The following is a 25,601-nucleotide window of genomic DNA, read 5'->3' as shown; positions in this document are numbered from 1 at the left end:
TCCCTGTAAGTCCGTGCCACTTTGGGTTTACGACTAGCCATGTCAGCCCGGGCTCCTTATCATATGGATGCTAGCGACACTATCATATACGTGTGCCAAAAGGCGCAAACGGTCCCGGGCAAAGGTAAGACGACGCCCGTGGGAATACCGTGCGTGAGGCCGGAAAGTGATATGAGGTGTTACATGCTAGACCTATGTGGCATCGAGTCGGGGTCCTGACAATAAAAAGCATGGGAAATTGGACAGCAGTTGCATAGTTAAGCCATTTCAGTTGCACAGTAGTACCATAACAGTTGCACACTGGACTGCCTAGAGCGAAACTTAATTCTTCAAGGGATATAGAAAAACACCACACCTGTAGTCAAGTTGCAGTTATACAAGATGCGCAGAGACTCCTTTTCATCAGGTGAGATGCCTTGGTGGGATCTCAAGTATTTGGACAATGAAGGTTTGTTCACGAGCGGATGATTGTGATCACGAACAAAGTGCGTCACCTCCCATCGCCCATCTATCAGCTTCACCAACATTTTCGCCTTGCATTCAGTCTGCTTTATTGTCTCGCGTTTGCGCTTCTTCTTCTTCTTACTAGTACCAGCCTCCTCTTTAGCAAATATTGGAGGTTCTTCTTCCATCTCCTCATCACTGTTAACAGATTTTGGATCTGGAATAGGGTCCAGGACAGGAGGAGCCTCAGCTCCTCCATCATCAGCTTTGGGCTTCTTGAACTTGTTGCAGCAAAACTGTTGTTTTATCAATTCATTGGTGCGGGCTCTCCGTCTAGAGGTGTTCATCTTGATAGAGAAACCCATCCGTAGTGCGTAGCTGTTGTAGTGATCCTTAGAAATTTGAAGGCTGTCAAACCTCATGCCAACATAGGGTTCCATAGGTTGAGAACCAGCCTCATCCTCTCCTTCTTCTACTTGCACAGCTCTGTCAACAGCCCCAGCTCCTAGCTCAGTCCTGGTTGGACCAGGAACATTTGCCTCGGTTCCTGTGTCATCAAGAGTATGGCTCTCTGACTGCAAAGACACCACTACAGGGACACCACGGGCTGATGACTGGCCTGCCACATTGTCATGGCCCGTAGGGTTACCATCACGACTTGCTTGCGTGTAGTAAACAGATCGACCATTTTCTGTCCAATTTCCTTGTTGTATGATGGGTTGCTGCTGATCCATATCATGAGGAAGCTCATTGAGATCTAGAGGCAACTCATTGAGATCAAGCATTTTTTTCCTTGTTCTTGGATGCTGCCACACACTCCCTGCACATATATAAAAAGAAGAATTTGATGTTATCAGTTGGTAACCACAGAAAAAGAGTGTTTCAAACAACCTAAAAACTTAGTAAATAGGCAGTTGCACACCATTTTGTGATAATCTTAGTTCCAAAAACAACATGACCGTAGCATAATCTTTATTATAACAGTTACGAAATTTTTTGTTTGCACAGATTTGTTATGTTAGTTGCACAGTTTGCAGTAAATAACTGGCAAAAGCATGACTTCTTTTTGCTACATAGTTTTTCTGACTCCCCCCTTTTTTGTTTTGTTGCAATGATCTGTAGGTTCCCGTTTCACAAGGAGCTCTTTTCAGATTTTTCTGCACATAATTGGATGCTACATTTGAGAAGGAAAATCCAGGTGAAAGAAGAAAGAAGAATTGGAGGACAGATTATAGTTATATGTTTTTCATCGCTGTTTATGTTTCTAGTTCTGGTATATTTGAACATATTAATATGGTTTGCAATAGGTGTGGGACCAGAATATATGCGTGGGACAAGATTATATGTGTGAATATGTTAATATGGTTTGTGGCTTCATTAGCCATGGACAAAAGTTCTTGTGTTTTTCCTATTGCACTACAGATTTCTGGTTTTCGCTTGAATAGACGTCTCAATTGCCAGGATGCATCTTTCCACTTGGCCAGCATACATATTCAGTTGGACATTCAATGTTTTTAGTTGGCTAGAATAGATGTCTCAGCTGGCCAGGTTGCATTTATTTTAGTTTTTGGCCAACATGCATGTTCAGTTGGACAGTTAATGCATTCAGTTGGCTAGAATAGATGTCTCAGTTGTCCAGGATACATTTTCTCAGTTTTTGGCCAACATGCATGTTTAGTTGGCCAGAAAACATGTTTTTTATTTGCACATATACTACAGTTTTTCCAAAGTGTTCACTCACAAACATGTATTGCGAAATATACATGTTTACTTGGCCAGGATACATGTTTAGTTGGCCAGGATACATGTTTTTTAGTTGGCCAAAAACACGTGGGGTACAATGCATGTTTTAGTTTTGGCTAGCATGCATGCCGAGTTGCCAGAATATATGTTCAGTTGGCTGGGATGCATGTTCAGTTGCACATTTATGAATTTTTCGTTGCACATATCTATTGTGCAGTCAATTTTTTGTTCATTTTGCAAACAATAACTACAAGTTGGTAGAATGCATGTTTAGTTTTTGGCTACAATGCTTTGTTGAGTTGGCTTTAATCATGTTTTAATTGGCCAGAGAACTTGTTTTTAGTTGGCTTGTTTAACACATCCAGGTGGTAGAAACTTGTCTGGCATGCATCAAGTAGTTTTTGGCATGTTTAACACATCCAGCAGTAACATCAAGTAGGCTGGTGTTATGTGCCAGATTCACCTCTTTTTTGAAGCAGATTCTCCATGGATCCATGGAGAAGGGGGTTTACATATGCCTATGCAGTAGAAGAAAGGGGGAAGTGAAGAGGTGCAGAGGGGGCTTACCTGCTTGATCTTACTGCCTGGTATGGCTTTGACCACCCTGCCCTTTAGATCTTGAAGCAGCTCCTTCTACTTTGGGGCTCCCATGGTGGCTGTGTAGGAGGAGGAAGAAGGGTTGGGGGCGATTTCTGTTGGATCTGCTTCTGGCATGGAGAAGAAGAAGAAGGCAGCGTGGGAGGGGCTGAGGCGTGGGGGCGAGCGGGGGCGTGGGTGCGAGCTGGGGACAGCTGGCTACATGGGGCGCGATCGGTTTGTTTGGTGGCCGGTCGATCGGTCGGTTTGATGGCCCCTTCCTTTTCTGTTTCATGGGGACAGGGGGTTTCCTTTTTCAGCCGGCCGCTCGGTTGCACTAGTGGGCAGCCAGCCACCCACTAGACACGCCCGTTATTATATCCCGGTACGGTTTATCATCATAATCCGGCAAAATAAGGGCGAAGTTATCAACGCTCCGGATTGGTGTTGACACCTTTATCATACAAGCAGTTGGTCAACCAACAAGTTCTTGTATCCAGGAACACAACTCATCATGAGCTATGCATAAGTAGATCCCAAAAAGTGGAACAAGTTTTCACGAAGTGTCACAAAACATGCTCGATGGCATGACAGATAAAGGAGTTTTTGCTATCCTATTACAAGAAGCTTCAAAGCGGCTCCAATTGCATAATTGTTTTTTGGCATTGGCATACAATATCTGGTAAACTGGCTACCGGTTTATGCTTCTTTGTCTGGACGATTTGACGGTTGAGGGTCATTTGGTGCAATCACTTCTTCTTCATCCCTCCCCAGATGCTGGAAATCAATCGTTGACCAATCGATTCCGGTTAAAGCTTGAAACATGGCTTCTTCATGGATAAGGCTGGAGGGGTTAATGTAAGGAGCATAAGTATGCTTACGGATTGGAGGCACAAGTTCTTCAACTTCATGGATTTCCGAAGGCTGTCTTTTCCCTTCAATGTCGTAAGCCGGCTGGAAATGAGATAGATTGGTGTCTTCTGCCAATTTGCTGGCTATTGGCCGCATTTCCTTTGTCAGCCTTCGGAGATCATTATTGTCAAAGTTTTAACCGTCCTCTTTAACACCTGGATATCCTTTTATAATGTCCTCCGCTTCAAGGTCCGGAATCCATGCCTTGGCCCGGATTAGTGTGGTTAATGCTCCTGCTCTTGCAGCTGCCTTCTTCAGTTCCGTAATCCGGGCTGGTAACATGGCCAGCTTCTCAAGAGTTTCTTTTATCAATGATGGCACCCGTTTATTGTAAGCCGCGGTGCAAATAGCGCGCTGTGATCCAGAGTACAGCTTTTCAATCAAGGTATATGCCGCTTTAAGCTTCATCCGCATATCTGTGCCCAAATGAGCAATACGAGTGCCTGTCACGGTTTAACATCAGCACTCTGGTCAATGATAAGGTCTCATGAATTGGACAAAGCTGCACAAGGAGATACTTACCAAAGACAGCGGAAGTCATGGCGTTGATTTGCCGTTTCAAACCATTTAGCTCATCTACAACTGGTTTTAGGGCTGCTTCGGCATCCTCAGCTTTATTGGTTAAACCGGCCTTCTCGGTTTCCTATTCAACACGATCTTTGTTAAAAGACTCTCTTAACCTTTCCATTGCTGTCAGGGCTTTGGTCAGCTCCTCCTTGGCTTTCACAGCCTCTGCTTGTTGGGACTTCACGTTCTCTTGAAAATCAGCGGTTCGGGCATCTCTATTTCTTCGTTCGGCCTTCAACAGTGAAGATATGTCAAACAACAGGATATATATTTTCTAAGTACAAAGCGTATAACACATTATGCACTTCATACTTGGGGGCTAATGCCTATTTGCTCTGATTCACTACATCTTTTATAAGTCCCCAGAACAATGCAAGCATTATCCTTGACACTTGGGGGCTAATGTACATCTATTCACAACGGACGCATGGATTAAAACCCGGATTACCTTGCAAAGCTAAACCGGCCTTTGGGGGCTACGCTAAGGAAAGCCTATAATTACATTGGTAAAGTATAGGTCTTGGTTTTTACTAAGGACCTGACAATTTGAGGATCAGTAACAGAGAGATTTAAAAGTGTTACAAAGACCCAGTTTACGATTGACATCATAAAACGGCCCTTGGGGGCTACTTGGGCTAGCATTTCAACTTGGGAATCAAGAAGTAAAGGGAGATGAAAATACCTCATAACGTTCCTTCATCAAGTTCAGCAAACCGGCTTCATAGTCACGGTTTGAGTGCAGACGGTTTAAGAAACCAGAGTGAAGTTCTTCAGCATTGAGATGGGCATAACTTGATAAATTAGCACTCCATTTGCCTTTTCCCCTAGCAGCACGCTCTTCTTTGGCACTATGTTGGGCCAAGATTACGGGATGGCCAGGAGAGCCGTGGCCCATGCCAGTAACGATAACATCATCTCCTTGGCCTTCAGTGGTTTTGGCGGGTGATGACGGAGTCTCAGTATCTCTCACTGGACTAGCCCGGTTTGGAGCTGCCGCTTCAGTGTCAGGCATGGCAGGATCAACTTCTAGCGGTTCATCAATATTCCGATCTTGAAGGGGCGGTTCATCAGAGGCGGCTTCAGGATGAGGACCCTCCGGTTCACGAGTTTGGTCCGGTTCACCTCTTTGTTCTTCTTCAAAAACTGCCTGGTCTTCTGGCAGATTGTTGACCCGAGCTTTCTTGCTGGGTCTGGCTTTGGCTCTGCAAATAAATTAAAAGAGGGTTAGCATCTTATTCAAGATTGTAACACATTGGAAGAAAGGGTTTGAAAACTTACCCAGCCACGGTTTTTAGAGGAGGGAGTTGGGTTGTTGTCGACTCGCCAGAGGATGAGGGAGGTTTCACCTGATAATTTGAATCGGACTAATTAAGAGGTTGTTTGAAATAACCTGCCTTGGGATAAGAATTGTCAGAAGTGGGAGAGACCTCAGACCGGCGCTTCCGAACCGGGGTATCAGGTAAACCGATCGAAGTGACCTGTTGGCCACTGTGCCGGGTGGTCCGGCGAGCTTCATGTTGCTGCGTCTTCAAAATAAATGTTGGATCCAAGTAAGCAAGAGGATGAGAAAAGCTTACTTTCTGGACTACTTGACGGGTTTTTTGTGTTGGCATAGAGTCTGAACCGGAGGAAAAGGTAATTACCTCTACATCATCAGCTTGGCTGCCTTCTACGTCCTCCTGATAAAGATCATTGTTAATGAGGTGCATGAAAAGGGAGCCAAGTGAGTCAAGTTCTACTTCAACTTCCGGATCATCAGCATCTTCATCAAGTTACATGTTGATCGGGTCAGCCATTTTCCGTTTTGAGGTCTGCTTGACGGCTTTGGTTTCAGGACAGGATGGTCTGACCGCTTTATCCCTGGTTGGCTTTACCGCTTTATCTACGAATTTCCGTTTCCAGAAGGGATCATCACCCTATTCATACATAAACAGAAGAAGGATTACAAGTTGAACAAATTAAAGATACCAAAGATGAAAAGGAAGTATAGTGCTTACAGCAGGCAGTTTGTTTTGAGTATAGAAGGGGTTCAAGCCGGTTTGACGACAGACTGATTCCGATTCATTCAAAATTTTCTTTACGCCTTCAGTGACCTCTTCATCGGTCACTTGAATGTTGATATGGCGTTGAGGGTCTTCAACATCACCGGTGTACTCACACACTAAACCGGGGCGGCGGCTTACCAGCAAGACACTCCAAGATATCCAACAGCGCATGAAATCAACGCATGTTAAACCACTGGCCATAAAGGCCCGAAGCTTGGTGATTTGAGGGGCATATTTGGCCTGTTCTGCAGAACTTAAGCGTTGCAGCATTGGATGGGTGTTGGAAAGCTGGTGATCACGATAGCCTGGAAGGGGATTCTCATCTTCAGGAGAAGTATCTCTGTAGTAAAACCAAGTCTGGTTCCATTCCTTAGGGTGGTTGTGCAGTTTGGCATGAGGGAATTCAATTTCCTTCCGCTTTTGAATAGAGACACCACCAAGTTCAGTATTGGGGCCATTTACAAACTCTGTACGCCGGTTCAGATGAAAAAAGTCCCAGAACAGCTCAGCAGTGGGTTCTTCTTGCAAGTACGCTTCACAGAAAACTTGGAAGTTGCATATATTGGACACCGAGTTGGGTCCAATATCTTGGGGATGGAGTTGGAAACTGGCAAGAACATCCCGAAAAAACTTTGACCCTGGTGGTTTGAAGCCACGGCCTATGTGGTCGACAAAGATCACTACCTCACCCTGCCTCGGGGTAGGAGGATTCTCTGTTCCTGGAACTCACCACCGGATCTTCGTCTTCTTTGGCAAGGTGTCGATACTAACCATTTTGTTCAATTGATCTTCGGTGATCTGGGAGGGAGCCCAGTTGCAATCGGCAAACTATTTGGCCATTGTGAAACGAAGAGCTGAAAAGGAAATGCCGGTTGACGAGTCATTCATGGAGGAGCGCAAGATGCAATGGAATAAACATATACCAGTATGTGAAATTGCGTAAATCGGAGACTAATATAATAGTGAATGACAAGTTCATATTAAGGGCATACATGTGTTGTTAAACCGGATTATTACCATCAACGTACAGAAGGCTTGTCGGTTTAATAGGGGACTAATGGTATGAGATAGATTGTTTTTACAAAGATAAACCACCTAGATGGTAAAGAGGATACATATCTAAGGCAAAGAGGGTTAAGTAAGGTAAAAACAGGTTTCACAGGATCACAAGGGCATTTTGGATCTACCACAAGTCAGGAAAAGAAAAGATTTAGACCTAAAAAGGTTGGTCTTGGAGCAGTTCATGACAGCACAAATCAAGGTTCTTTGTTATGCGCATAAAGGCTTGATTTAAAACAAGCAAGAAGGGGAGCTCTAGAACTATCACACAGAGCGTATCAAGCCTAAGGTTTACTTTCTAAAAGACTGACGAATAACAAGAAAGGAACACCATGAACTTGTGGGAACCCTAATGGATCTAGAAAGGAAGGAAGGACTTACTGCGGCCGCGGAAGCAACAGAGGTGTGCTGCAGGGCTCTGGTACGAACAGGTTGATGCAGCGGCCGACGGTGAGGCAGAGGCGAGGCCTGACGATGGTGGTGGCGCTCAGGTGCGGAGACATCGCGAGGAAGAAGAAGGGATGAAGGGGTAGCAAAAAGAAAATAAAGGGGTCCTCTACCCCTATTTATAAGGCGAAGCTATAAAACGACAAGTGCGGGAATTGAGGAGCTCAAAAATGGATAATTAATGATGGTGTCGCCTCGATGACTTGATATGCATTAATGAAGGTAATCCTCAACTTCAATGAATAGATGACGTCAGGGCGGTTTGTTACGGTCCTGGAGCATGACATCACGGCGGTTTACAAGATCAAAGTGAAAATGCAAAGGAGGAATTTTTCTAAGTGATGAAGATTGACATGAACGAGTTCAAACCAATCTGGGGCCTAATGTTGGGGATATTGCTACTGGACGTAAACCGGCCAGGAGTAGCCAGATTAGCTTCATGAAGATTAGAAGCCCATGAAGACGTAAGAATGATGGCGCTTTATGAAGGCCCAAGGCACAGAGGCGAGTTAGGGCATGTAGATGTAAACTGACTTAATTATGTAACTTGCATTGTAAGATAGGAAGTGTAGAGACCGAACCAGACACGTTTATGATCCGGCTTCGGGACTCTATAAACCGGCAGTCGTCAACCTGCATATATAAAGGGACGACCCGGCAGCGGTTTAGGGAGGACAGACAGCAACTCGAGAGCCATACAAAGTGGATTCGCTCCCTGGCCTTCGAAACCCTAGCAATACCAATCACAACTAGACGTAGGCTTTTACCTTCATCGAAGGGGCCAAACTAGTATAAACTCCCCGTGTCCCCTTGTCCGGTTTAACCCCTTTAAGCTAACCCGTTGTGATGGCTCCACGACTAAGTCCTTTCACAATGACATCTGCCGTGACAAACCCACTACAGGAGTGGTAAGCAAAATCGACTTACTGGCGCAATCGATGTTTCCTTCATACATCGATAGCCAATCCATACCTAGAATTACATACAAACCTTGTGATTCCAAAATGATTAAATCCGAGGGAAACACTTGCCTACCTATACTCAATGGCACTTGAAAACATCCTTTACTGGTCATATACTCTACTCCTGGTGAGCTTACTAACATAGGTGTTCTAAGAACCTTGGTGGGCAGTTTATACTTATCCACGAATCCCCTTGATATGTATGAATGCGATGCACCAGTATCAAAAAGAACGATTGCAGTAAATGACTTAACCAAAAACTTACCTATTACTACATCTGGCTGGGCTTCAACCTCCTCCACGTTAACGTGGTTCACCTGTCCCCTGTTGAAAGGGTTCGACTTCTTCCCAGAGCTTCCATTGCCATTTCCATTCTGGGCTTCAGGACATTCATTGGCATAATGTCCGGTCTTCTGACACTTATAACAAGTGACTTGACTCAGGTCTCTCTTGGCTGGGGTTGATGGGTTGGTACGGTTCTGACCGTTGCTTCCCCCATTCCCATTACCATTCTTGGGGCCATTATGATTATGCGAACTCCCTCCTCCATGGGTATGCTGAAAATGTCCTTCCGTTTTTGGGGTAAAACGTGGCTTCTGCTGAGCTCCTGAATTGTATTTCCCTTGTCCATACTTCCTATTGCGGTTCTCAATCTACTGCTGCTTCCCTTCAATCATAAGAGCACGATCTACCAGTTCTGATAGTTGTTGAAAGTTGCTACCATCAACTGCATACTCAACTCATCATTCAGTCCTTCCAGAAACTTCTCCTGCTTAGCTGCATCTGTAGCAACGTCATCCGGGGCATAACGTGCTAACTTACTAAAGTCATCCACGTATTGGCCAACTGTCCGTCCTCCTTGGTGCAAGTTGCGAAACTCACGCTTCTTCATGGCCATAGCTCCTGCTGAAACATGGGCTATACGGAAAGCCTGCTGAAATTGATCCCATGTCACTATGGCTATAGGGTAGGTGATAGTGTAATTCTCCCACCATGACGTTGCTGGTCCATCCAACTGATGTGCGGCAAAACGCACCTTCTCAGCGTCAGTACATCCTGTAGTGGTTAACTCCCTTCCAATCTTGCGGAGCCAATCATCTGCTACTATAGGCTCGGTGCTACTGGAGAACACCGGCGGATTCAGTCTAAGGAAACGGGTTAAGTGATCAACACGTGGTGGTGGTGGGTTTGTTGTTGTTGTTGTTCCCCTGATTCTGATTCTGGACTAGCAACTGCATCAACGGATTCTGCTGCAGGATCAACTGAGTGAGCTCCGGTGGAAATGCAAATCCATTGTCACGTCTCGGAGGCATCTGATGGGTTTAGAGGGGAGAGATTAGAATAGAATGAGGTCTAATGAGAAAGCACTACCCATATGCACCTGAGACAAACACAAACATTTCACTCAATCAATCAATCAAGTCATACAATCGGTCTAACTATCACAAAAGTGCTCGGACTACTCTATTTACATGGTGGAATACTACTACTGATGTGGTGGTCTACTAGAAATATTCCTCGGTTGTAGACTCCATGATATCTACTCCAGCTTCGTTTTCAAAGTCATCATCGCTCAGGTCAGAGTCGGTGTCGTCGATAATGATGTAGTCTTCCGGGCGAATCTCCTTGGGTTCTTCGTCTTCTTCTACTCGTGTGGGGTCTCCCATGAATATTCCGATCTTCTTAATCAGGTTGTCATTCTTCTCCACTAGTACGACGATTTCCTCCTCATAATCTTCACGTGTAGCCTTGAGTTCTTCCTTCAGTTCCGTGATTCTTGTCATCGCCTTCTTCAGATCTATCATGCCTGCGCACATCTGGTTCTCCTAACGTCGAATGTGCTGGTTTAACTCCTGGATAAAAGCTGCGATTGATCTATCCTTCTTGGTGTTGATCATTTCCCAGTGCTCATCTCGGCGCCCACAAATCTGATAGATAGTATCCTTGAGATCATTGCGGTAAACTTCTCTAATACGTCCCATGGCGATGTGGGCTGCCATGCTCTTTCCTAGACTCCAGGTTGGTGCATCAAACGAAAACTCTATGGGCTCGGTGACTGGTGCCTACGTCCTTCCTGGAACTTGAACTTGAATCATCATCCGGTAAAGTGGCTTTGTAGGTCCCGGTGAAGCTTGGTACTCCGATGTTCAGGTACTTAGTGACTTCCTTAAGGTGGCGTCCAAAGGGTGTATCTTCATCCGGTTGCATGAACTTGTTCCTTGCATCCGCCATCCTAAAAGAGTATAAAAGATGAGGAGTCAGAAATGAGAAGAGTGAGCAGTGATCTAGGGCTTTAGCTTAGTGGCCGTGTCCTACAGTCAGCGTGTGCTCTGATACCATCTTGTAGCAACCAGACCTCAAACAGTCTGATCTCTGTGCTTCAATGTCATCCCTGGATCAGTAATGCTGACACGCACAGTACTTGAAAGATTTATAACAGAGTAGCAATCACACACTTATTACAATGAGTGTCTCAAAAGAGAACTTATTACAAATAATATGGCTTAAGGCCATCTAATAACGATAATAGTGGAAGGCTTGGAAGATAAGTGAGTCCATCAACTCCAACGGCATCACTAAGTATAGAACCACGACCTAAAGGCACCTTACTCGTCGTCTGAAAAGTCTGCAACATGAATGTTGCAGCCCGAAAACGGGTCAGCACATGGAATATGCTGGCAATGTAACACATAGAGAGTAATGAACAGAAATAGGCTATACTACATGCATATATGGCTGGTGGAAAGCTCTATGGTTACCGTTTTGCATAAAGCCAGTTTTTCCCTACTGCAAAGGAATAAATTTTATTTAACTATCAAGGTAGTTGTTAAACATTGAGAGCGTAGACACCCTCTCAATCCCAATTAAACATCATCATTAAAACCCAACAAAATTAATTAAAGTCACATGATGAGATTCACATGATAATCCAAGTACTAGATACTCAAGACGTCCATAACCGGGGACACGGCTAACCATGATTAGTTTATACACTCTACAGAGGTTTGTGCACTTTCCCCCACAAGACTCGATCTCCTCTGTTGGGATTTTCGCACTACATGGTGTTTGAGAAACGGATGACCGAGACATAGTCTTTCAAAAGCGCTAGCACCTTACGATCGGGTAGACCGTTACACCTACTTTCCCCTACATCTGCTAGTCTACCACTATAAGAGTTCGCACGACTTAATCAACTATGTTAGAGCCCATAGTAGCTTGTGGCTGCACACGGAAGTTTCTAGCATGAATAATCTCATGATCCCTTTTAGCCTGGGTGGCGGTCCATAAAGAAAACAGGCAATCGCTGGAATACCCAGGTGCCTCAATCCACCCAGATGTGTATTAAAGTTGCCACCTTAAGTTGAACCATTAATTAACATTCTCACATCTGTCATGGATACACTCAAACCCAAGCCACGCCTACTAGCATAGCATGGCATAAGAAAACGTAGAAGTAATCCCAGGGTTTGATAATAAAACAGGTAATAGGTGCTACCTCATCTACTTCCCAACCCACAATTTATTCAGACCCTAACCATGCAATTGTTTGAGGATTGATCTAATGCAATAAAAGTGAGTAGTAAGAGGTATGATCAAAGTGTTACTTGCCTTGCTGATGATCCGTGAAACCTAGAGATTCGAAGTAGCAAGCGGCGCACTCCGGGTACTCTAATGCAAACAAACAAACAAGCAAACAATAAGTACTCACCTAATGCACAGGTAAAACTCAAATAGGAGATCTAACCAGAAAGTTCAACTTAAGAACTCCGGTTTGCAAAAAGAATAAAATCAAACGAAAGTCAAATGGCGAAAGAAAACAAGCTTCGGTTACTAATCTGGATCTAAGTCAAATTTTACAGAAGCAAAAAACTTGTTTCAGTTGGTTAAACGGAAAGAGGGTTTCAAGATGAAACTCTAGGCGCTTGAATCGCCTGATTCCGATAAACGAGCGAAAAGTTAAACTAAAACGAAAATCGGATCAGGAATCGCGATCAGAAATAATCGCGGAAAATCCGAGAAAAAGAAAAAAAGCGATGAATAGGCTAAACGATGAAAACCGTTCGTTAAAACAAACGTCCGCTATTTAACCAAACCGAAAAAACCGAACTAAACCGATCTAATAATAAAATAAAAAAACGAAACTAGGGTTTACGAAATAAAACCGATCGGTTTTAATAAAAATCGGCGGCTACCTCGTGGAATGGGTCGGCGGCGGCGGCGCACTCCGGCGCCGAGTCGGCGGCGGACTGGCAGCGGATCGGTGGGCGGTGGTGTGGCATGGCAAAGCGGCGGATCGGCGGGCGGCGGCGCGGCGCGGCGCGGCGAAGCGGCGGATCGGCGGGTGGCGGCGCGGCGGCAGCAGCGCGGCGAAGCGGCACGGTGGCGGTGCGAATCGAGGCGCGGCGGCGGAGCTAGGGCCGACGGGGCGGCGGCTTGGGCTGGGGCTGGCTCAGGCCTCGGCCTCGCCTCTTAAAGGGGCCAGCCGGGTAGTGTCCTAGCCGGATACGGCCCGGTTAGGTCGGTTCGTTTTTTTAATAGTTTCATGTAGAAAAACAAATAAAAGAAAAACTAAACGGACTCCAAAAATCCAAAATAAATTTTCCCCGATTTCTAAAATCAAGCCGGACATGGTGAACATTTATTTGGGGCCTAAATGCAATTTTGAAAAACGCGTATTTTTTCCTAAATTCAAATAAAACAGCGAAAAACTCCAAAAAAAATCTTATTTGATTTTTTATTAAATCCTCAATATTCCTTTAATTTGGGAAAGTCATTTTATTCTCTCTCACTTATTTTTATAATTGGAATTATTGAAGATAAAATAATTAAATCAAATGATCCTATTTTCAAAATTTGAGAAAACCCCAAATATGAAAATAACGAAATCCCCAACTCTCTCCATGGGTCCTTGAGTTGTGTAGGATTCCTAGGATCAAACCAAAATGCAAAAAAAATATGATATGCAATGATGATCTATGTATAACATTCCAAATTGAAAATTTGGGATGTTACAATCACTCTGCAGCTTATTTTCCTTTGCCCTCCATTTTCTACACATCAGATCTATATTTACTCCTACCATAAGGTTGGTATTGAAGAAGTTTAGCTGTGCATTGCTCTTAGCTGTACCTTTTGCCTGTATCGCTGCACTTACATTTATAGCTACTTCGTTATGTAGCATCACTCTTCATCTTATCTTAAATATTCTCCATTTTTTCGTATATTATCACATCTATATTTACTCTTAACAAAATATAGCATAAAGGCAATGCTTTTGAAGAAGATTCTGTGGTAAACTTCTTGAATTGCACCCCCATCAGCATGGACAAGGCCTTTATAGAGCCTGTCTTCACCAATAATGTAAGTTTGTCCATCTCAAGCCTTCAAACTTTGTTGTATATATTTGGTTAAGCATGACTGCAACAGCTGTTTATTTTTGGTGTTTGCATAAAATTGCTTGTTTAAAGTTTATTATGTAGTTCATAAACAAAAGTTTGTCCTTTCTCAATTTAAGTTTTCAGTTGTACAACCAAGTTCCTTCTTCATACCATGTAAATTAAACTACATAGAGCAAGCGATCTTCTTTTGCACTGCATGTATGCTTCTGTTCTTCATCCGTAATCCAGTGGTGTGGTGAACCTACCCACTACAACACAATGTCATATTCTGCAATGTCTTAACTATGAACAATGTCATATCATTCTACTATTATTTAAACCGTCTCTTTATTTGCCAATCTTAAATGCTATAAATTGACAGCACACTAACCATTGATACTTATGAGTTCTTGATCTGTAATCCAGTGGTGTCGTGAAGCTGCCAACTCCTTCACAATGTCATTTCCTGCCATGTATTGACCTGAACAATACCATATTGTGTTAATGCAATTTTAAACTATGTTACTTTATTCGTCAGTAAGAAATGTGATGAATTGTCAGCACTGATACTTTTATGTGCAAAACCTGTCATCTGTCTGCTTGTTTATCTTTCGGAGTGTGGAAGATATAAGTGTTAAACAAGCGCAGTCTCATCATCTTGCTCAGCTGCTTGCGCTGGAGCTCCCCAGCAGGGCTAACCTTTCTTGAACTCTATTGAAGTGCTGTCGGTTTTGTATATTATTTTGTTGGTGTGTTTATTTGCACTGGTGGTGATTTTTGATGCCCAGTGTATGTAATCTGCTGTCTCCTTGTGCTTTATTATCATAGTGGCGAACTTTGATGCCTAGTGGATGTAATATGCCATAATTTCTTTATTGTATAGTCTAGGTTTTTCTTATTCACGATGCTGCAATTATTTTACTGTATATATATCCTGTCTTTGCAGTAAACCGGCCAAACCGTAAAATTACGGTACATAATCGGGCCGTCATGCAATCATGATGTAGGTTGGGCCTGAAAGGTACCAAACAGCTCACGGGCTGGCAGCAGCCCAAAATGAACCCCGGCCCATGATTGTGTGAATCAAATCACGGGCTTTTAACAGGCCAAAATTGTCTCGGTCCTTGTTTGGCCCAATCAGATATCCGCTGCGAGCAGGTCGGATGCAAACCGGGCTATAGTTAGGCCCAACTATATGACGGGCTTTTAACAGGCCAAAATTAATATAGGGCCGAAATGTTAAACAGGCCCTTAACAGGCCAAAACTAATATCAGGACAAATTACTAAGTGGGCCTTTAGCAAGTGGGCCCAAAAGCATAGTGTCCAGTTGACGGGTTGAATCTGATATGGGCCATAATTGAGCCCAAAGCCTCTTAAAGGGCCGGACCTGATCTGGGCCATAATTTGGCCCAGAACGTGGTAGGCTTTTAATGGGCCAAATCTCATATGGGCCACTATTAGGCCCGGAGCATGGCAGGCCATTAATGTACCGGATCAAATATGGCCTGGCATCTGGCCCAAAACATGGTAGCCAGTTAACGGGCTGGCCTACTAGGGTCCTCAAAATCTTGTGGGCCTACAGCTGGGCCGGCCCATTAATGTCGGTGAAATCTCGTGGGCCTTTAGCTGGGCCGGCCCATTATGATCCACGAGAATCTTGTGGGCCTTTACCTAGGCCGGCCCATTATGGCCCGCAAAATCTTGTGGGCCTTTAGGTGGCCAGCCCATTATGGTCCGCAAAATCTTGTGGGCCTTTAGCTGGGCCGGCCCATTATGGTCCGCAAAATCTTGTGGGCCTTCAGTTGGGCCGGCCCATTTAAACTTGATGGGCCGGTCCACGTGTCAACATATCATAGGCACGTCTCGCACATTGGATGAGTGACACATGTGCCAATGCGGACCTGGCACGTGACTCCTCCAGCCAATGACGATTTTACACGTGGAAAATCCCCATTGGTCGGGGCTGTTAACGGGTTATCGGATCCAAAACCTGACCCGATAGCTTAACGGCATTCCGTTACGGTGGATGCCATGTGTCGGTCACCCTTGACGAAAGCACTTCTGTGACGCGCGATTTATCGTCATGGAAGTGGACACTTCCGTGATGATAATTTTGGTAATGTCATCGAACACTTCTACGACAGCACATGTATGACTATCTTGATTCTGTCGTAAAATCGTCATGGATGTACATGCATGACAGAAAACACGACCTACTGTGACAAATACGTATCATCACGGAAGTGTATTTTTTTTGTAGTGCAAGTGACGCCACAAGAGGCAGGGTCATCTAAAAGTAGTGAGCAAGATGATTGGGATTCGGCAACTATGAGAGAGGTTTGTGCTGTTGCAGATAAGGTTGTCACTGGGAAGGCACCAATTCATATCATCCTTTCAGATTCTCTAGATTATTTTCACACCCCAGATGTGACAGGTGCTCTAGGGGTGCAAGTGGGCCTGGCAGTACCACATCTGGCCCACCAGTGCAAAAACGCACAAGGAGGATAATCAAGCCAACTGTTGTCCAGAGGTGTCCCTACATCGACTACAATAAAACAAGGACGTTCACTTGCAATGAACAAGTGAACAAGCTTTATGCAGCAGTCCTCTATTATGTAAGGAATTTACCTAGAGCAAATGTCACAGAAACAAGGTAAAACTAATATGTTGTGTTAAATCTGTAGTCCTTTTTTTCTTTTAGATGATGATATTTTGCACAGTGAAATACATTTTTAGTTGCCAAATCAATCTTTACAGTTGTAGTTCCATGTCTTTTGAAATTGCACAAAAATAGTAATATAGATGAACATCTTTTTTTGTCATAGACATATGTAATAGTAGCACAACAACACTAATTCATAATTTTTATAGTTGGAACAGTCAGTTTTTGTACTAGCAGTTTCATGCAACATCACTTGCACAACAGTAGTAATACAGTTGGCACATTAGGCCTGCACACCTTTGCATCAATTACTTGTTTTTTTCACTCACTTTTCATGTGTTTACGAGAACCATTTAATCTTGTTTTTGTTCTTTTTCTTTGTCCTCGTATTTTTTTTTGAACAACCCTGACATCATTAACTATGATGGGTACTTTGTGAGCCTAAAGGAGTTGGCTGGCTCAATGAAGCCTACCAAATGGCTATCAAACGGTGTTGTCGAAGCTGCACTTATCCAAATCAGGGAAAACTTACCTAGTGACTCGAAGAAGCTAAGGTCATCATACCACTGAGGGTTGTTGTAAGTTGAATGAGAACTTTTGTTCTTGTTTCACACAACATTCCTCTCCCTTCCTTTTTATAGTGTGTTTCCTAAGACTCATCTTTTCCAATGCAGACACGCTTGTAGCAAGGAATATACAACTCTGCCGAGATACATTCTAAATTTGAGAAGACTAATCGCCTAGACCATCAAGGTATGGTCAGTTTTTTCTGGCCACACAAACTTTCTGTTTTTCAACTTTTCTTGTTGCATAGCTCTTGTTTTTCACTGGACAGTTCTTCACAACTCATAATTATTTTTATTTTTGTTTTGTTTTTCTGTGATGTCAATATGTGCAGGTGATGCTCCCTATGCTCAAGTTCGCTGATCCCTATGATCGAGAAGGAGGCAGGCACTACTGGTTGTTTAACATAAACTTGAGGGATCAATGTTTTGTGGTTCTAGATTCTTGGAGGAAGCTCGACAACCCTGACTTAATGCATTGTGCTTCAACTATAGCAGGGGCAGTGAGGTGTTTATGGAAGCAGCATTACCCAAATCACAATATCAATCACTTTTAGGTCGTCGACATTGATGTACCCAAGCAACTCGGGAAGTAAGTCATGCACGCACGCCATTTCCCTCTTTCATTTTTTTATTTTTGGCTTATGATCAAGAGAAAATTCCACTAGGGGGTGGGTGGTGCGTGGTCCTTAGATTTTTTTGCACCAACCACACCATCTAGTTGCACAAAGTCTTCATACAGTTGCAAACATGTCAATGGGTAGTTGCAAATTTTTTTGAGCTAGTTGCATGATGCAAAGAGCATGTATAATGTATGTTTGTCCACCTTTATCTTCTTGGATTTTGAAACAACAGCAGTTCAGGGGGGAAAGTTGCATGGTCAAGAACATGGTTTTGCAAAATCAAGGCTAGTAGTTACAATTTTTTTATTTTCTTTTACTATGTTTTCAGTTGCACGAGCATGGCCCAACTCACGTCGAAATAACAATGTGTTTTTCCTTCTTCTTTTTTGCACAGCAATGAATGTGGTGTGTTCATGGTGTTCAATACTAGCAATTGGAATGGGAGACAATTGCCAAATTACGACCCAAAAGAGTGCCTAAGCATGAGAAGGATAATGACCCACAAGATGGTTGACTTTGCTCTCAACAAAGCCCCGTGGAAGGATATTCTACGGTACAAAGAGTAAGTTTTGTTTTTGCTCCCTCTTCTCCGCTACCATCGATCTACATCAGAGTTGCACAATGCTACCCAATCAGTTGCACACCCAATACAAGTTCAGTTGCACATTTACCTGGGCTTTTTTTGCCCAAGTTGCACATTTTGTTTCTTGAGTACTGTAGTTGTTTTAACCCTAAGAGTGATAAAATTTTAGACCTTTTTCTTTTCCTTTTTACATGGTATAGTACTTGGAGATGTTATAGTTGCACATACAGGGAAGACACTTGCACATTGGTTCTAATTAACTTGCACAGTTCCTTTCGGTTCTGGTAAACCATCAAAAAATCAATCACTAAATGACAACACACATAGTAACATTCTTTTACCAAGCAACACTTGTAAATGTGCAAATTTGCCAAGAGAGGCGTAAATAGATAGTCTCACACATAGCCAAGTGATAGTCTGCCACTTTTTAACATGAATTCAACTGGTGGTGCCAACTGTAAGTTTAAAGAACACAAAGAAAAAGTTTCCAAAGCAGTTTTTTGTTGTTGGATCTTCATAGCTCCATCCATGTACTAAAAGTGCAACCAAAACTTTTTTTGATGGTTTCCCCATTTTATCTATTGCTTCTATCTCACCAAGTTGTCACGCCAACTTCATAGAGCAGCTCCCGGCATTGTGCTTATCTGAGTTGCAGTAGCTGCACCTATTTTTCTTTTTCGAGTGCAGCTCAAGAGCTGAATGATAGTGTCTACTCCTTGCCCTCCCTTTTGTAGTTAAATTTGGCAGATCCCTAGGAGTTGCATCGTCGTTGTCATTGCTCGTAGGCGACATCTGCTCAGTGCAGTTAGGATGGCCTTGTGTTGTGTTCCCCATGGGAAGAGGTGCTGAAGCATTACTGACACGTGGCACAACATAACCCATCGGAGGAGGTGGTTCAGCACCACCCGTGGGACGTGGCGTTGGACCATGAGCAGCATGACCCATGGGAGGACATGGTGGGCCATGACTACCATGGCCCCGTGGGAACAGGTGATGGACCACAACCACCACAGCCCATCGGAGGAGGTGCTCCAGCAAAACCCCCATGGCCCATGCGAGGAGGTGGTCCACCACGACAAATGGGAGTAGGCGGTGGAGCACGACCAGTAGGGCCAGGTGTTGCAGTAGGCCCTGTAGATGTAGGTGGCACGGGAGGATCCTAGTTGTTATCACCAGTGGACGGACATGCCTTTCTTGTAGCCCTTTTTTCCTTCTAGACTTGTTTAGCTACACAATCTCTGTTCGCGTCGCATGCATGTGCTTATCAATAATGCCTTTTGCTACATCAGAACCATAAGCAAACTTTGCTAGTTTTTGGAAATCTGCAGTCATGTTTGCATGCCTAATTTCCTTTAGAGATTCAGGAGGCATTACATCAGGCTGCTGGCTAGTGGCACCTGGCACACTTGGGACAACAATTGGCGTCCAACATGGCAACATGTACTGCTCCGGGATGACATCAAGCCCAATATGTGTGAACACTTTCAGTATGTGGCAACAAAGGATGCAGATACGTCTCCAACGTATCTATAATTTTTGATTGTTCCATGCTATATTATATTCTGTTTTGGACATTATTGGGCTTTATTATACACTTTTATATTATTTTTGGGACTAACCTATTAACCGGAGGCCCAGCCCAGAATTGCTATTTTTTGCCTAATTAGGGTTTCACAGAAAAAGAATATCAAACGGAGTCCAAACGGAATGAAACCTTCGGGAACGTGATTTTCGGAACGAACATGATCCAGAGGACTTGGACCCTACGTCAAGACATCAACCAGGAGGCCATGAGGTAGGGGGCGCGCCCTCCACCCTTGTGGGCCCCCTGTTGCTCCACTGACGTACTCCTTCCTCCTATATATACCTACGTAGCCCCAAACTACCAGATACGGAGCTGAAACCCTAATTCCACCGCCGTAACTTTCTGTATCCACGAGATCCCATCTTGGGGCCAGTTCCGGAGCTCCGCCGGAGGGGGGCATCGATCACGGAGGGCTTCTACATCAACACCATAGCCTCTCCAATGAAGTGTGAGTAGTTTACTTCAGACCTACGAGTCCATAGTTATTAGCTAGATGGCTTCTTCTCTCTTTTTGGATCTCAATACAAAGTTCTCCCCCTCTCTTGTGGGGATCTATTTGATGTAATCTTCTTTTGCAGTGTGTTTGTTGAGACAGATGAATTGTGGGTTTATGATCAAGTTTATCTATGAACAATATTTGAATCTTCTCTGAATTCTTTTATGTATGATTGGTTACCTTTGCAAGTCTCTTCGAATTATCAGTTTGGTTTGGCCTACTAGATTGATCTTTCTTGCAATGGGAGAAATGCTTAGCTTTGGGTTCAATCTTGCGGTGTCCTTTCCTAGTGACAGTAGGGGCAGCAAGGCACGTATTGTATTGTTGCCATAGAGGATAACAAGATGGGGTTTATATCATATTGCATGAGTTTGTCCCTCTACATCATGTCATCTTGCTTAAAGCATTACTCTGTTCTCTTGAACTTAATACTCTAGATGCATGCTGGATAGCGGTCGATGTGTGGAGTAATAGTAGTAGATGCAGGCAGGAGTCGGTCTACTTGTCTCGGACGTGATGCCTATATACATGATCATACCTAGATATTCTCATAACTATGCTTAATTCTGTCAATTGCTCAATAGTAATTTGTTTACCCACCGTGAAATACTTATGCTCTTGAGAGAAGCCACTAGTGAAACCTATGGCCCCCAGGTCTATCTTTCATCATATTAATCTTCCAATACTTAGTTATTTCCTTTGCCATTTATTTTACTTTGCATCTTTTATTTCTCTTTATCATAAAAATACCAAAAATATTATCTTATCATATCTATCAGATCTCACTCTCGTAAGTGACCGTGTAGGGATTGACAACCCCTTATCGCGTTGGTTGCGAGGATTTATTTGTTTGTGTAGGTGCGAGGGACTCATGCGTGGCCTCCTACTGGATTGATACCTTGGTTCTCAAAAACTAAGGGAAATACTTATGCTACTCTGCTGCATCACCCTTTCCTCTTCAAGGGAAAACCAACGCAAGTACTCAAGAGGTAGCAGATGCCATCCCTCTCCATTTTGCAACACTCGCACGATTAGTGTCCCTCGGGAATTTTTGCCACCACTAAGTAGTTCCTGGAACCATACTTCACAACCCAATCTGTATTTGGTCTCAGCTCAAACGTTTCCATACCAATCTGGAATGCATTATAGCATCCAATCATCGAAAACTCATCATGGAACTCGGAGTAAAGATCTCTAGTGTATGTCTTGTATGCCTGCTTTTCTATTGGGAATGGTGACCACAAGTCAACATCCAGATGTTCTGTCCCGTAGTCATTGCACCCATCCTTGATGAGGATGTGCGTCTGTATTTTCTTGTACTACTTCACAAAGTTCAGAATTTACTTGTGAGGGTTGATGATACGTCTCCAACGTATCTATAATTTTTGATTGCTCCATGCTATATTATCTTCTGTTTTGGACATTATTGGGCTTTATTATTCACTTTTATATTATTTTTGGGACTAACCTATTAACCAGAGGCCCAACCCAGAATTTCTGTTTTTTTGCCTATTTCAGAGTTTCACAGAAAAAGAATATCAAACAGAGTCCAAACAGAATGAAACCTTCGGGAACGTGATTTTTGGAACGAACAAGATCCAGGAGACTTGGACCCCACGTCAAGCAACCAACAGGGAAGCCACGAGGTAGGGGGCGCGCCTACCCCCCAAGGCGCACTCTCCACCCTCGTGGGCCCCCTGTTGCTCCACCGACGTACTCCTTCCTCCTATATATACCTACGTACCCCCAAACGATCAGATACAGAGACAAAACCCTAATTCCACCGCCGTAACTTTCTGTATCCATGAGATCCCATCTTGGGGCCTGTTTCGGAGCTCTGCCGGAGGGGGCATCAATCACGGAGGGCTTCTACATCAACACCATAGCCTCTTCGATGATGTGTGAGTAGTTTACTTCAGACCTTCGGGTCCATAGTTATTAGCTAGATGGCTCTTCTCTCTTTTTGGATCGCAATACAATGTTCTCCCCCTCTCTCGTGGACATCTATTCGATGTAATCTTATTTTGCGGTGTGTTAGTTGAGATCGATGAATTGTGGGTTTATGATCAAGTTTATCTATGAACAATATCTGAATCTTCTCTGAATTCTTTTATGTATGATTGGTTATCTTTGCAAGTCTCTTCGAATTATCAGTTTGGTTTGGCCTACTAGATTGATCTTTCTTGAAATGGGAGAAGTGCTTAGCTTTGGGTTCAATCTTGCGGTGTCCTTTCCCAGTGACAGTAGGGGCAACAAGGCACGTATTTTCTTATTGCCATCGAGGATAACAAGATGGGTTTTTTTTATCATATTGCATGAATTTATCCCTCTACATCATGGCATCTTGCTTAAGGCGTTACTCTGTTCTTATGAACTTAATACTCTAGATGCATGCTGGATAGCGGTTGATGTGTGGAGTAATAGTAGTAGATGCAGGCAGGAGTCAGTCTACTTGTCTCGGACGTGATGCCTATATACATGATCATACCTAGATATTCTCATAACTATGCTGAATTCTTTCAATTGCTCAACAGTAATTTGTTCACCCACCGTAAAATACTTATGCTCTTGAGAGAAGCCACTAGTGAAACCTATGGCCCTAGGTCTATCTTCCATCATATTAATCTTCCAACACTTAGTTATTTCCTTTGCTTCTTTTACTTTGCTTTTATTTTACTTTGCATATTTATCATAAAAATACCAAAAGGATTATGTTATCGTATCTATCAGATCTTACTCTCGTAAGTGACCGTGTAGGGATTGACAACCCCTTATCACGTTGGTTGTGAGGATTTATTTGTTTTGTGTAGGTGCGAGGGACTCGCGCGTAGCCTCCTACTGGATTGATACCTTGGTTCTCAAAAACTGAGGGAAATACTTACGCTACTTTGTTGCATCACCCTTTCCTCTTCAAGGGAAAACCAACGCAGTGCTCAAGAGGTAGCAAGAAGGATTTCTGGTGTCGTTGCCGGGGAGGCTTACGCAAGGTCAATTCAAGATTTGGACTCCCGACAATGAGCCATTTCTGGCGCCGTTGCCGGGGAGGTCTACGCAAAAGTCAACATACCAAGTACCCATCACAACCCTTATCTCCCGCATTACATTATTTGTCATTTGCCTCTCGTTTTCCTCTCCCCCACTTCACCATTGCCGTTTTATTCGCCCTCTCTCTCTATCCTCCCTCTCTTTCTCTATTTGCCTCTTTTTTGCCCGTTCCTCGTTTGCTTGTGTGTTGTCTTGCTTGCTTGTCACGATGGCTCAAGATAACACTAAATTGTGTGACTTTACCAATACCAACATCAATGATTTTATTAGCACTCCGATTGCTCCTCTTACCGATGCTGAATATTTTGAAATTAATGCTGCCTTGCTGAATCTTGTCATGAAAGATCTGTTTTCCAGCCTTCCTAGTGAAGATGCCACTACTCATCTAAATAGCTTTGTGTGATATGCAAAATAAGAAAGATGTTGACAATGATATTGTTAAATTGAAGCTATTTCCTTTTTCGCTTAGACATCATGCTAAAGCTTGGTTTTCGTCTTTGCCTAAAAATAGTATTGATTCTTGGAATAAGTGCAAAGATGCTTTTATCTCTAAGTATTTTCCTCCCGCTAAGATTATCTCTCTTAGAAATGATATTATGAATTTTAAGCAACTTGATCATGAACATGTTGCACAAGCTTGGGAGAGGATGAAATTAATGATACGTAATTGCTCAACACAAGGTTTGAATTTGTGGATGATTATACAAAAATTATATGCCGGATTGAATTTTGCTTCTAGAAATCTTTTAGATTCGGCCGCGGGATGCACTTTTATGGAAATCACTTTAGGAGAAGCTACTAAACTCCTAGATAATATTATGGTTAATTATTCTCAATGGCACACTAAAAGATCTACTAATAAAAGAGTGCATGCGATAGAAGAAATTAATGTTTTGAGTGGAAAGTTGGATGAACTTATGAAATTATTTGCTACTAAGAGTGTTTCTTCTGATCCTAATGATATTCCTTTATCTACTTTGATTGAGAATAATAATGAATCTATGGATGTGAATTTTGTTGGTAGGAATAATTTTGGTAACAACGCGTATAGAGGAAACTTTAATCCTAGGCCTTATCCTAGTAATTCCTCTAATAATTATGGTAATTCCTACAACCATTCTTATGGAAATTATAATAAGATGCCCTCTGATTTTGATTCTAATATTAAAGAATTTATTACTTCGCAAAAGAATTTCAATGCTTTGATTGAAGAGAAATTGCTTAAGATTGATGAGTTGGCTAGGAACGTTGATAGAATTTCTCTTGATATTGTTTCTTTGAAACTTAGATCTATTCCACCTAAGCATGATATCAATGAGTCTCTCAAAGCCATGAGAATTTCCATTGATGAGTGCAAAGAAAGAACCGCTAGGATGCGTGCTAAGAAAGATTCCTTTATAAAAGCGTGTTCTTCTAGTTTCCATGATAATAAAGATGAAGATCTAAAAGTTATTGATGTGTTCCCTATTAAATCTTTGTTTTGCAATATGAATCTTGATAATGATGGGACTGAATATGATCCACCTTTACCTAGAAGGCGTTCCAAAAATTCGGAGTTTTTAGATCTTGATGCTAAAATTGTTAAAAGTGGGATTGAAGAAGTCAAAACTTTAAATAGTAATGAACCCACTATTTTGGATTTGAAGGAATTTAATTATGATAATTGCTCTTTGATAGATTATATTTCCTTGTTGCAATCCATGCTAAATTCTCCTCATGCTTATAGTCAAAATAAAGCTTTTACCAAACATATCGTTGATGCTTTGATGCAATCTTATGAAGAAAAACTTGAGTTGGAAGTTTCTATCCCTAGAAAACTTTATGATGAGTGGGAACCAACTATTAAAATTAAAATTAAAGATCATGAATGCTATGCTTTGTGTGATTTGCGTGCTAGTGTTTCCACGATT

General features: G+C 42.9%; 1 pseudogene; it reads right to left on the bottom strand.

Annotated features, from left to right (window-relative positions):
• Positions 1-13,035, bottom strand: part of LOC123191785 (uncharacterized) — a 29,804-nt pseudogene extending 16,769 nt beyond the window's left edge.
• Positions 13,036-25,601: the final 12,566 nt, after the last annotated feature.

Source organism: Triticum aestivum, chromosome 2A (genome assembly GCF_018294505.1).
Source record: "Triticum aestivum cultivar Chinese Spring chromosome 2A, IWGSC CS RefSeq v2.1, whole genome shotgun sequence".
Lineage (NCBI taxonomy): Eukaryota > Viridiplantae > Streptophyta > Magnoliopsida > Poales > Poaceae > Triticum > Triticum aestivum.
Note: the sequence above shows the minus strand (reverse complement) of the source record. Positions and strands in the feature narration are given on the sequence as shown.